This window comes from Musca domestica, unplaced genomic scaffold (assembly GCF_030504385.1).
Source record: "Musca domestica strain aabys unplaced genomic scaffold, Musca_domestica.polishedcontigs.V.1.1 2, whole genome shotgun sequence".
Classification (NCBI taxonomy): Eukaryota; Metazoa; Arthropoda; class Insecta; order Diptera; family Muscidae; genus Musca; species Musca domestica.
The window spans coordinates 39,795,694-39,808,193 of NW_026712249.1; the positions used below are offsets into that span (position 1 = coordinate 39,795,694).

General features: G+C 35.6%; 1 protein-coding gene and 1 long non-coding RNA gene across 3 annotated transcripts in view; both read left to right on the plus strand.

Moving 5' to 3' along the window:
* Positions 1–12,500, plus strand: part of LOC101900210 (venom dipeptidyl peptidase 4) — a 474,529-nt gene that overhangs the window by 55,156 nt on the left and 406,873 nt on the right. The gene's annotated exons all lie outside the window — the stretch shown is intronic.
* Positions 1–12,500, plus strand: part of LOC131802257 (uncharacterized) — a 58,518-nt gene that overhangs the window by 45,330 nt on the left and 688 nt on the right. The window lies entirely within an intron of this gene.

Here is a 12,500-nt window from a genome sequence, read left to right on the forward strand (position 1 = left end):
ACCAATTGTCAGCTCTATCCCTTCATCTAATATCAAATTTAGTACCTTTCATGCAATTATAGTACACATTTCAAAATCACCTCCATATCTCAATTCCAGATACCAAAAGAGACCTCTATATCAAATTTAAGTAGTCTAGATCTATCCTTTATCCCAATACAATTTTGCGTACTTTTCGTACAATTGTAGTACACATTTGCAAGACCTCCTCTGTATGTCCAGGCTACACATGATCAACGACCCCAATACTAAATTTCCGATTTTAAGCACTATCTGTCACCCAATACCAAATTAAGTATTTTTCATACAATTACAGTACCCATTTCCAAGACCACGTCCATATCTCAATTTCGAATACCAACATTGACCTCAATATCGAATTTGATGATTTCAGACCTATTCCTTCACCCAATACTCAGTCCAGGCTACACATGAACTGCTATACTTACAACAAATTCTAGATTTCAGCAATATCTGTTCACCCAATACCAAATTGTATCAATTATTGTACTAAGTAATGCTTTACGTTCACTGCTGGTACACATTTCCAGAACCACATATTTTTCAAAAACCTACCACCGATTCAAATTGCCAGCATCTTCCCTTCACCCAAAACGGAATTGTACAAATTTAGTACCATTTAGCACAGTTTTACACATTTCCAAATCCAGCCCTTTACATCGACCTCATTTCCAAGAATTGACTCTCACATCAAATTTTAAGCATTTAGTGTTAAAATCATTCTCATTATTCTAAATTAAGTACAATTTAGTGCATTTTAGTACTTTTGGTACACCTATTGTTCGAATTTCGAAAAACCCTTTACTTTGTCTACAACATTAAAAACTATCAATCCATATTTCAGATTTCCAGCTCTGCTCCCTCCCTAAACACCAACGTTAATACTATTTAGTACTTTTCGAACTTTTTAGTACGTATTTCAAACTCCCCCCGCCATGTATTAATCAAACCGCACCAAAGGTAATCCAAATGCCAAATTTTAGACTTCCAACTCATTGCCTTACACAGATACGATATTTATTGTTATTTAGCACTTTTAAGTAGGTATTTCCAAAACCAACTCCAAATCTCAACCCTACAGACTATGAGTGATCCTAATGCCACATTTCAGATTTTAAGCAGTATTCGTTCACGCAATACCAAACTTAGTACCATTTAATACCTTTCGTAGGCTTGCTGAACGCATTTCTAAACCCAACACTTTATCTTAACCCTACCCACCAGCGGAGACCCCAATACCAACATTTTAAATTTGCACATCAAGCGGATCAATTCGCACACTAAACTTAATTTTTATTTCAAATGTCAAGATTTTAGTTGTACAGGGTTGCCCATATTTGACGGACCTTTGGGCCCATTCCAATCGACGTGGCTTGTCCGCAGGCAACATTCTTTGCGTCAATTGAATTTTTTACTGGAACAAATGCAAATCAATGCGAATAATCCGTTGTAAAGTGGACCGAGCCATGCCCAACGGCGTTTTTGGGATGTATAAACGCTTAATGGTGTTCTTAGAAGGCGTACTTCTCACATTTTTTAATGTTTTAAAAGCACGTTAAGTTTTCACAATTGACTTCTTCTGTTGAATGTAATTTTCAGAGCGCTCGCGTGGCGTGTATTGGTTCATGGTAAAAATCTGCTTGGACTGACGCTTCAAACGCGGTATGTCATTAAGCGATGTGACATCTCTGTCAAAAGTTCTGGCGTTGCCAGATGGGTCCGTCGAATATGGGCAACCCTGTAGCTGTTCACAAAATACAAAAAGGTACGAAATTTCGTGCTGTATAGTACTTTAGTACATTTTTGTTGCGAAATAAGTTGCTGTTTAGTACTGTTTAGTACATTTCTAATTCGAATTTATAAAAAACCAGCTTTATCAGACGCCTACATACAAGGACTGACCCTCGTGCAAAATTTGCAAGTTTCTAGCTTTAGCCGTTTCGCTTGGGAGTTAGTTCTGGATCAGTCAGTCAGTCAGTTGTTTCACTTTTATATGTAAAGTTAAAAAGGTTTAAGACCGTTTTTAGGTCTCTTATAGATAGAAAACCTCTTCCCGATCTCCCATATGTACCTATTACAGGTTCTCCATCTGTAGTTTATAGAACTTCATAGATCGTCAATCCCTATTTCCTAAAAATACTTTTCCCTTGTTTTTAAACTTTTTCTTTCCAATCACTCAATCCAAAGCAACTTGTCATTCGACAAATTGGAAACCCAACAACAACAAGTAGTGAATTTTGTCATTTCCTCAAAATAATATTTTCATTGTGAAAATCGAATATTTCATATTCTCGATGGAATTGAATAGTTTCCTTTTGCCCCGGTTTTATTGTCATTCAAAAGTGTTGAAGAAGACCATTTGTGGTTCTTCCTTTTGCGTTTCTCTCCTTCTCGAGGATGCTTATCTGCAATTCCTGGCGTAGTTATGTTTGTAAAACGTTTGAATTTCCGTTTTATTGACAATAATCAAAATACAAAGCCCCGAAAACCCTTAGGCTGTGAATGAAATTCGATGGGGAAATGGAAATGGCGCAAACGGTATTTGCCAAACGCCGCCCATGCACTCAGCATTTTGTGTGTGTAGGAAGAGAGAGGGAGAGAGAGAGAGAGCGCCAAATACCGGCGGATAACGAATGTCCGTAACAATGGCATATCACATGACATTCAAAAAAAATTGAATATCGTGAACAAAAAAAAAAATAGGATGAAATAAAATGAATTCTGTTGCGGTTTAAAGGTGAATATCAAGGTTGAGATGTCAATCTTAAGTTATTCGGTTCTTAAATGTTTTGGAAAAGTGAATGAATTGATTTAAATTTTCGGTGTACATTTTTAATAATTTCATTAAAAAATTAAATAAAGGAAGATGACTGCTCTGTTTCAGAACCTGCAAAAACCTACTAGTTTTGATTTTTTTTGGGAATCATACTACGATATCATATTAAAAATGTAAATACAGGGTTGAGATGAAAACACTGCAACCAATTTCGGACTGCTGTCATTTCTAAGCCACTCGTCCGACAGCTGTTAAAATTATTCCAGTGGCAGCTCATTATATTGTTTACAAGCGTACAAAAGCATTTTGCAGAAAAAATGTTTTTCGTGATGGAATTCAAGCTTGATAGTGTGATTTCTTTATATTTGGCTGGAAAACCATAAGTGGCTATCGTATCGTTTGTGTTTCGTACCATCGCTCGTTACCGCGATACTGGTAGCATAGCCCGACGTCAAGAAAGTGGACAGAAGAAAACGGAACAGCAACATCAGCAGAAATGGTTCGAAAAATAAAGAAGCGACTTGATCGAGACCCGCGTCGCAGTAGCTGAAAAGTGGCTCGTGAGCTGAATATATCGCAATATTCCATTCGACAAATATTGAAAAATGAGCTCGGGGTAAAGCCATTGAAATTCCAAAAAGTGCAAGAACTTACACCGCAAAAGAAAGAAAAAAGATTCAGAAGAGCTAAAGAGTTGCTTCGCTTGGCCGAAAGTGGTGAACAGCCGAATTTGGTTTTCTCCGATGAGAAAACATTCGTTGTCCAGCAGTTTGTAAACAAACAAAATGATCGTGATATCAGCTGAAAATATGCACCTTTGGTTGGCCACCAGAACTCAAGCGCCGGCCATGGTCATGGTGTGGGCCGCCACAACAGCCGATTGTCGCTCTCCGCTTATATTAATCGACCGTTGCATCAGAATAAATGCTGAATATTATCGCGAAAATATTCTGGAAGGTGTATTAAAGCCTTGGGCACGAAAACATTTTGGCCGCGGTCTTTGGACATTCTAACAGGACTCAGCACCATCGCATTCAGCACGCGCCACCCAAGAGTGGTTACAAAATGAGGTTCCTCGCTTCATTTCCAAGGCACAATGGTCACCAAAATTTGCGGATACAGATCCGTTGGATTATGTGTCTGGAATATTTTGGAAAGCATGGCTGGCACTAAAAAATACCAAAGTGTCGATCACCCAAGCAAGCGCTTCGCCGGGAATTGGCCAAAATACCACAGAGTAACATTCGGGCAACGTGTGATGATTTCATTGGCCGTTTGAAGGCTATAACTCGTGCCAAAGATGGTCACCTTTCGAACAATTCTAAACTTATTCTAACATTTAACGCTATTTTCGATATTGTTTGCCTTTATTCAACAAAATTAAAAAAAAAAAAAACAAGTAAACAAGCAGTAAGTTCGGGCGGGCCGAACTTTAAATACCCTTCACCATTTAGAAAAAATTTGAAAAATTTCAAAGAAGATAACATTCGCCAAAAATTCATTTTAAAAATACCGAATATAGCCGTTATATTAGGGCCTGTACGACGTGCACCTACATAGGCATGGTTTGTCACAAGCCATTACCATATTCAAATTCGAAACTTGAAATAAACAGTGAAAATCAGTGAAAATAGTCAAAATCATCAAAATACCGTACATAGGGAGGTACCGTTATATAGGAGCTATACGTAGACCAGGACCTGTATAGACAATTTTCTGTACAGGCTGTAGTATCCATTTCGAACTTCAAATACGACATCTCAAAGAATTTCGGTGAGTATTGACCTAAAATCGTCAAAATACCGAATATAAGGAGGTACTGATATATGGGGCCTATACGAAGACCAGGACTTGCACAGACAATTTTCTGTCTCAGGCTGCAGTATCCATTTCGAAATTCAAATGAAACAATTCCGGTGAATAGTGTCGCTAAAATGATAAAAATGCCGAATATCGAGAGGTACCGTTACATGGGGGCTATACGAAGACGTGGACCTTTATAGACAATTTTCTGCCTTAGGCTGTAGTATCCATTTCGAATTTCAAACACCAAATTTGAAACAATTCCGGAGAATAATGTCGCTTAAATCATCAAAATACCGAATATAGGGAGGTACCGTTATATGGGGGCTATACGAAGACGTGGAGTTGCACAGACAATTTTCTGGCATAGGCTGTAGTATCCATTTCGAACTTCAAATGCCAACTATGAAACAATTCCGGTAAATAATGTCGCTAAAATCGTCAAAATACCGAATATCGTGAGGTACCGTTATATGGGGGCTATATGAAAACGTGGATTACATGGCCAATTCACGAACTTAACCTGCCTACTGGCAAAATAAACATGTTGCAAAATTTTAGCCTTCTATCTCAATTCGTTCGAAAGATAGCCTGATTACAACAGACAGACAGACACACAGACAGACAGACGGACATTGCTAAATTGTCTTAGAATTTTACTCTGATCAAGAATATATATACTTTGTTGGGTCTAAGATCATTATTTCGATGAGTTACAAACGGAATGACAAAATGAATATACCCTCCATAGTATGGTGGAGGGTATAAAAATGTAAAAATTATACCGTTTAACTTTGTTGCATTTTTTTATCTCACCCTGTATGTTTCATCTAAACATCATTTGGTGTTTAGTTTTGAAATATGCAGTCCACAATAATGATATTTGGTACCAGATATCAGATACTTCCCATAAATACCCCTCTCAAATTTTATCAAGATTGGATATAGCTCCCAAATATGTCTTTATCCGATTTAAAGCCCAAATTGGATGGCTGGATTGGATTTTGCTCATTTCGAATTTTTCTATTTAGTAAGAATCGGTTTCTATATATCTATTGATCCGATATATATATATATATATATATATATATATATATATATATATATATATATATATATATATATATATATATATATATATATATATATATATATATATTTATATATATATATATATATATATATATATATATATATTCTGTATTATATCGTTTTCGAAGTCATATTATGCACTTTATACCAATATCATTTGATACAATGGCTCCGTCAAATTTGCTGGAAATCAATTCAAGTTGAATATACCTTCCATATATTAGTTTTCTTCAAGGGGTTTCCCCTCTACGGTTTCTAATTGTATTTCTACTTATACCTTTTTTGATCTAATAATAAGTGCGTAAAATAATCAAATATTTACAGATGTCGCAATAAAACACAGTCTGAACCTGCTCTTTTTATTTTCAACGCACACATTCCCTCAACGTGTCACTCAAGTCTATCACAAACAGTTGCTATTCGTTTGAAGTATTAATTCGCTCATTGTTGCTGTAATTTAATTTAATCAAAAAAACTGTCAAAACCACGATATGTAAAATATCTTAATGAGCACAGTGCAAATAATGAGAACAGAACACTCATACATGAGCAGTGAAAAAGTCCATTGGGAACAGTTAAATATGGAAGTGGTGCATAAATGAACATTTGTATTCATTTTCCTTCATTTGGTATATAGCACAGCGTTGTATATTCTTACGGATGAACTCATACAAACGAAATTTTGATTGAGCTCATTAAAACTGGGAAAGTGGTAGAAAATTTAAAAATGGAATCTGGCGAACTATTTATCCATATTGTGTATTTCTTTAAGTTTATTATTAGTATTATTGTCAAACTTTGATCGAATTCGGAGATGGGCAATATTGGTCCTCTTATTCTGGTACCTCTCCCACAAAAAGTCGAAATTTTCAAAAAATATTTTACTGTACAGAAAAATTTGAATATCCTTGTCATGTGCGAAATGGACAATATCGGTCTACTCCACCTAGTACTCACCCCCCCAACTGGTGAACGTTTCGAATAATTATAATTATTATGAAATGTGAAGTAAGACTCCGATTGTCTTCAAATTACTGGTGTGAAGATGGAATATATCGGCCCACTCCTTGTTGTACCTTCCCCACAAAGGATAAAAATTTGGAATACCATGAAAATATTAAAACGCTAAATTAACATCCGATTTTATTCAGACTTGGTACATCACAATATATCCATCAACGTAAGATCTGTTATAAAGATGGTAGAGATCGGGCCCTTGCTTCTGGTACCTCCATCGCTAAAGGGCAAAGTTTAGAAAAACGAAAACGATCATAGAATCCGAAGAAAGCATCCAACTCTCTTCAAATTTTACACATACAAACATTTTTGCTAACACAAGATCTATTGTGAAGATGATATATACCCGCGGACCCCTTCTGGTACCTCACCCACAAAATGTCATAATTTCAATACTCTTATTTGTCATAACTTCCAAAACAAGTCAGCGATTCTTAACAACTTCTTACATCTAAATATATCTCTCAATCAAAAACCTGAGATGAACACGGAATTTAGGATTTCTTATGAAATAAGATATAAATGTTCGATTTTCTTGTAATTTTGCCCATACCAATATTTTTATCTGTATTAGATCAATTGTGAAAATGGAATACTTCTGGCGACTATATCTGGTAGCTCACGCCCTTAAGTCCGATTTATGTGCGTTTTGTTTTTCAACATTTTGAGCCCTTTGTGGGATAGGTATCAGAAGAGTGGATCGATATATTCCCTCTTCAAATCAGATCTTGGGTTTACAAAAATATTGTAGTGTGTGAATTTTGAACCTTTTTCAGATTTTTTATGACAGATATGATTGTTCAAAATATTGACACATTGTGGGGCAGGTACTTGATGTAGTGGACCGATATTGTTCATTTTCGTAACTGAACTAGCACTAACTGAAATATTAGGATTTGCCAAGATGTAGCAAAATCGGATGATCATTTATGTACCTTTATGTACAGACAAATGTTTTTTGGTTAATTTCGACCAAGCAGATATAGACCGATTTCAACCATCTCCTAACTTGTTCTATGTTTGATAATAATATTTAAATGTACCAAGTTTGAACTAAATCGGATACTCATATCAAGAGTTATCGTGCGCACCAACCAAACAGACGAACGACGCCTCAAGATCGACTCCAAATGTCCTGAAACGGATTTGGTCCAAAGAGATCTAGGTTCTAAACTCGATATTTCGACAAAAACAAGTTTTGGCCGTATCAAATGACATATATCCTCTGAGGCTGAGGGTATAAAAACGTGGACATTTATCTTTTCCCAACAAATACCTACATAGTAATCTCTGTGTCTCAATTTTTTCAAACGTGGTATTTTCAGGTTTTGAATTAGGTTGAAATCCATATTTTTAAAAATTTAAAATAAAAATACATTTCTCTAAAATATAAGGAAATCGCTTTGAAGAGAATGTTTGTCTTTCTTTTCATAAGTTTCTCAGATTTTAATCAATTTATTTATTTAATTTATTTGCAATGATTTTAAATTCCAGAGAATAGTGACATTTTGCACAGATCCCCAAGGAAAGTATAGTCCTTTACTATTTCACTTGCATATCCATATGTTTAAAATATAGTTTCTGACATAACAAGAATCATTTTGACAACCCTTCTAAATAGAGCAGGGAGGTGACAAAAAAATTGAAATGGCTAACAAAAACAAAGAAAATTAATGAAGATTTTCCAAAAACAAGTAAGTCACTGCTTTAGAGGATTATGTCAAGAAAATATCACAGAAGACGTAGTGCAACTCAAAATGGCTCTGGTCACTTGTCATTTGTTTTCTTGTCTCCTCACTTTTTTCGTTTCCTTTTCTTCTTTCTTCGGCCATGAACCCTTGATGTTGTTTATATTCCGGATAAATACTTCACATTTACTTGATGTGGGGCATTGTGGAAGACTTTTGTATGAAATTGAATTGTCTTTGTTCTTCTTTCGCAATGTCCTTCATTGTTCTAGGGATTGTTCTTTTTGTTGTTTGTTGTAAATCCTTTAAGGAACTAAGAGTGTAGATTTTATGCCCTATTTCCACTAGTAGTTTCGGAAATCCACCAAATTAAAAATATACAGGGTGAGATAAAAAACTTCAACAAAGTCAAACGCCATAATTTTTACATTTTTTTTTAATTATTTAATGAAAGCAAAAAATGTCGGAAATAGCATCAAATTTTAGAATAAGTTTAGATTTGTAAGAATTGGTCAACATTGGCACGAATTATGGCCTTCAAACTGCCAATTAAACCGTCACACGCTTTCCGAATGTTACTCCGCGGAATTTTGACCCATTCCAGGCGAAGCGCTTACTTGAGGTGATCGACACTTTGGTATTTTTTAGTGCCAACCTTGCTCTACAAAATACTCCAGATGCAATAGTCCTACGGATTGGTATTAGGAGATTTTAGTGGTCATTGTGCGCTGGACGTGCTGAGTGCGATGGATGAGTCCTGTGTCCAAGGTCTGCGGTCAAAATGTTTGGGTGCCCAAGGCTTTAATACACCCTCCAGAATATTTTCGCGATAATATACGGCATTTATTCTGAAGTCACGGTCGATTAATACGAGCGGAGAGCGACCATTGGCTGTTATGGCAGCCCACACCATCACCATGGCCGGCGCTTGAGTTCTTGTGGCCAATCGAAGTTGCACATTTTCAACTAATCTACCAAAAAACCAAATTCGGCAGTTGCACGAAGCAACTCTTTAGCTCTTCTGAGTCTATTTTCTTACTTTTGCACTTCTTCTTGAATTTCAATGGCTTTACCCCGAGCTCATTTTTCAATATTTACCAAAAGGAATGTTGCGATATGTTGAGCTCACGAGCCATTTTTCGGCTACTGCGGCGCGGGTTTCGATCAAGCCGCTTCTTTACTTTTCCAACCATTTCTGTTGATGTTGGTGTTTTCTTCCGTCGACTTCACTGACGCCGGGCTACGCTACCATGGTAACGAGCGATGGTACGAGACACAAAAGATTTATTCACTTTTTAATGCTGGAGAGCTTTAACGATAGCCACATGTGGTTTTCCAGCCAAATGTAAAGAAATTACACTATCACGCTTGAATTCCATCACGAATAACTTTTTTTCTGGTAAATTCTCACCATAATGCTTTTGTACGCTTGTAAACAATATAATGAGCTGTCAGTGGAATAATTTTAACAGCTGTCGGACGAGTGTCGTAGAAATGTCAGCTGTCTGAAGTTAAATGCTGTTTTTTCATCTCACCCTGTATATATTGCTTTATATATTAGAGGGTAGTAGGGAGTATATCTTCATTGAAAGACTTTTTCAAACTTAAAAATTTGTTGCTGTAGTATATGAAATTGCCCCCCAATAATTTATTTTACGGGTGTGTTAGTTAATTGAAGTAATTACACAAATGAAATCCCGAATGTATTCCTAATGAATGTGAAACAAAAACAAAACGTATTTTATTTAATTACATTACAAAGTACTTTAACCATTAATTAGTTAATAAAAGGTGAATGAAACCTAATGAAGAGAGGAGTGAAAAAGTTGTTAAACAAATAAGTTATAATTTATTTTAATTCAAAACACAAAAAGGATGCATTTGTATGAAATTTTGAAAATATCTGAGAAGTTAGGAATGCCATAGAAATATGTTTAAATAGTTCCCCAAGGATGCTAGTTAGTTTTTTTATAAAATTATAATTATATAATTTTAGACATAACAAAGTATATATATCCTTGATATATCCATCCGTCCGTCTGTCCGTTCGTTTGTTGTAATCACGTTAGGGTTAACACGAATAAAGATAGGAAGCTAAAATTTTATACAGATCAGTCTTTTCTGTTTGCAGGCCGGTCACGTTCGAAGATGGGCTATATCGGCCCACGATATTTCATAGCTCCCATATAACGGTACCCTCCGATATTCGATATTTTTATGATTGTAGCCAAATTTTTCAATGAAATTTTTTGAAAATCCACACAAGGAGTTCCTTTTGAATACTTTACCTCTATTATATCCCCCACATAACGGTACCTCCCTTTATTCGGTATTTTGATGATTTTAACTAAATTTTTCGATGGAATTGTCTAAAAATGCATACTGGAAGTTTTTTCTATGCACTTTACCCCCTGGAAAAGAAATGCCTATATAAGTCCACGATATCGTATAGCCCATAACCAACGCACACCCCCCCCCCCAATATTCTATGTTTTGACGATATTAGGGATATTATTCGCGGGAGTTGTTTTAAATTTCGTATTCAGAGTTCGTAATGGGTACTACAGCCTATGACAAAAAATTGAGTAAGCAGGCCTCGTACAGCCTCCATACAACGGTGCCTCCCAATATTCGGTATTTTGATGATTTTAGCGACATTATTCAGCGGAGCTGTTTCAAATTTCGTATTAAGAGTTCGGAAAGGGAACTACAGTCTAAGACAGAAAATGGTGTATGCAGGTCCAGGTTTTCGTATAGGCCCCATATATCAGTACCTCCCAATATTGGGTATTTTAATTAATTTAGGTACAATATTCAGCGATATTACAATATTCAGCGATATTCCGCTTCATCGGAACCTCCCTATATTCGGTACTTTTATGATTTTAGCTGCCTTATTCACCGATTTTTTTATGACAAGGCCTTCGTATAGACCCCAATATAACGGCTATATCCGGTAATTTTAAGATTTTTAACGGTATTTTTTTAATTTCAAAATTCGTTCCGATTGGGGGGTTATTCAAAGTTCGGCCCGGTTGATGATGGCGATATAATTGTATAAAGATATGGTTTCGGGCTTGGTATTCGGTGAGCAGATTGTGCCTGAAAAGTAAAAGTGGAGTCCCTGCTGATGTGTAGCCTGGAAATATTGAGGTGGTTTCGCAAATAATTTTACAAAAATTTCGGAATAGTACTATATTTGGTATTGGGTGAAGAGATAGATATACAATCTTGAAATTTAATATTTAGATTACTGATGGTGTATGTGGTTGAGATTTGGCGGTGGTTTGGAAATGCGTATTTGTACGAACAGTGCTAAATGGTACTAAACTTAGCATTGGGTAAAGTATGTATGTCTGTTGGTATCTAGAATTAAGATATGAAGGTGGTTTTGTAAATGTGTACTATAATTATACAAAAAGTACTAAATTTGAGAAAATTTGGTATTGGGTGAAGGAAAACAGCTAAAATCCTGCAAATTTATATGAATGTTACTATACTATACTATTCCGGATGTTTGATATTGAGGTCATCCTTGGTATCTGAGGTTGAGATAAGGAGATTGTTTTGAAAATGTGTACAGTGATTGTACGAAAAGTACTAAATGGTATTATATTTTTTATTGGGTGAAGGGATAGAGATAAAATTTTGAAATTTGATATTTCGACTACTAATGGTATATGTGTTTGAGATTCGGCGGTGGTTTGGAAAGGTGTTCTATATTTGTACGAAAAGTACTAAGTGTTACTAAATTTAGTATTGAGTGAATTTATAGATGTGGAATTCTGAAATTTGATATTGAGGTCACTGTTAGTATATGGTGTTGAGATCTGGTGGTGGTTTTATAAATGCATACTATAGTTTTTATTGTAGTTTCTAGGGTGGAGAGACTCCATTCCTTTGGAACCTACGCCGTAGAAGGTCTATAATTTAAATACTCATAACAGAAGTCAAAATATATTTGAATAGTCGGGGAAAGCGAATGATTTTTTTAACTTGTTTAAGTTATTTTTTATAACCAGCCGGATTTTTCCTGCAATTATTGAAAAAAAATAATTTTATCGCACGGTTATATATATTGACATTTTACCATGGGGAGAATT